Source organism: Salvia hispanica, chromosome 4 (assembly GCF_029641045.1).
Source record: "Salvia hispanica isolate PSC_SH4W2 chromosome 4, Shi_PSC_v1, whole genome shotgun sequence".
Classification (NCBI taxonomy): domain Eukaryota; kingdom Viridiplantae; phylum Streptophyta; class Magnoliopsida; order Lamiales; family Lamiaceae; genus Salvia; species Salvia hispanica.
Window position 1 is genome coordinate 1,962,708 of NC_142695.1, and position 2,454 is coordinate 1,965,161.

Here is a 2,454-nt window from a genome sequence, read left to right on the forward strand (position 1 = left end):
CTCTAAAGTGGAATGTAGGGAGTACTAGTTATATATAGTTGTATTATTTAAAGTGGAAAAATAAAAATAATAAAGTGATGGTTTTATATTTTCAAATTGACTTAACTGGTAAACAACTAATTGGTCAAGTAATCAATAATTAAAGTACATTTCATTGTCTAGAAATCTTTGAATTGAAATAATTTTGATCTTATGGAAATATGAAGGTTTCTCGCAAAAAAATTGTGTGAACATCAGCAAAGATTTCGTTGTTTAAATGTAGATTGTGATTGTATGTGACAACCAAATCCAAAATCAAATTTCTAAACAAAATTTTATCACTAGACAATCGTGGTCCCATTCATACAATACACATCTATCAACCTTCAATTTTTGTCTAAAGTAATTAATTGTGTACCCACGCGATACTATAACAAACTATATTACATTTATTATTCAGTTTTTTTGTTTTATTCAAATAATTAGCATTTAAGGTCAATATAATTAACATAAATGGATAAAAGTATTGATAGTCATGGAACATGAGATTCAACAGATTTAGTGAAAGTGATTGGAATGGAAAATAGTAAGAGTCGTTAGTTTCAAGAATTAGTTTTTTTACTAAAAAAAGGATTAGTTTTCAATTAAATCACTGTTTGAAAGATATTGCAATATTGACTCCAATATTTTAAAGATTGTGATTTTACTAATTTGAAGGATCAAACATGCATTATAAACTAGTACTATATTTTAAAGAATGTGATTTTACTAAATTTTAATAAGTAATAGCAATAAATACAATCTCTTAAACATTCTAGATAGATTTATTACAAATAAATGTTTGCTAAGAAAATGACAACATTTCATATTGATTTTGACATCACATAAGAAGAAATTAAAAAGTGCATTCATATCTCCTTGACTCAATAGATGACCACATGCTCAATGGTCCCCAAATAAGAAAATCATATCAATTTAACACTAAATCTAGTACACCCAAGATTTGCATCTTCCTCTTTAAGAAATTTGAACTTGTCCATTCACAACAACCAGATCAATACAGATCTAGTTAATTGTTACATCTTGGAAATCATACTATTAAGAAAAAAACAGTAACTCCAAAAGTAAAAGTAAGACTTTTATTGATTGAGGATGAAGTGAGTATGAATTCGACTTAGACTCCCCTAACCTAATTTCTCATCGCGATCATTCATTTTTTTAAAAAATTTGTGCTGCTAAAAAGTAAGAGTTTTATTGATTGAGTATGATTCTGACTGAGAGAGTTTTATTGATTGAGTATGATTCTGACTCACACTCCCCTAACTTTTCGCACTGCATCTCTTCATATTTTTTTAAATTCGAGCAGCTAAAAACTAAAAAGTAGGACATTTATTGACAGGGGATGAAGTATTATTTATAGATGGGAAATTAATCTATCGGATTCATGGAAAAATTGTCAAAAAAAATCATGAAATTTGGTCAAATTCAGGTTCTTCCCTAAACTTTAATAACGGTACTTGGAATATTCACATAGTGAATTTCTCCTCAATTATCATGTGGCGAATATTTTTGGTGAAATTGTATGTGACATGGAAGCCGAGAAATCATGTGTGAAGGTCATTCGCAACGAGTTAACGATGTTGTCTATTCATAAAAAAAAAAACAATATCGCTTGATTGAAAAACATCGATAATATATCACACGAATCAGAATTTAACCAAACTTCAATTTTTCTTACAATATGTCCATGATTAATTTGTTATAATAGTAAAGGAATTATAAATGAACCAATGGTGTCCCATGAAACTGACAATATATAGCAATGGACTGAATATGACTACACCACCAAAATCTCCAAAGAAGTTGCAAAGATTCAGTGGATCATTCTCATTGGGAATTATTATTATTGTCTTTTTATTATATCATATCTATTTTGATGGTACGAATAAGATATGCTCTTGTAACGTGTCAAAATATGAGTGCTTCTTAAATATTAATATTCTTATAATTTTTAATTAAATGTGTACCCCGTGAGCAATTAATTACAGCTATACAAATGAAGTTGTGACAAAATAGAAATGTGTTGGTGGGGACAGAAGTTTTCAATTAGGTTAAATATCAAATTAATATAATAACTAATAAGTATTTACTTTTAAATTCATGAAATTTTACATTATTTTGAAATGTTAAACATCAAATTTATGTTTTCTCGTCTTCATTCGATATTTTAATTCTGTAATGATTTGGATAGAGAATTTGATTTTATTATTTTTACTGCTATTTTTAATTCATAATTACTGCATTATTATATTTTGAGTCTGAGCATTTCCTAATACAAGTGTACAAAGCGCCAAAGCGGTGTTATGTACTCTTAATATATTTTTATTTCTTTTACCATGATTTTATTTTCAAACTATGATAGTAACTTATTAAATTTGAAATTCAGTATGAGAGTGACAAGAATCCTAAATTTAT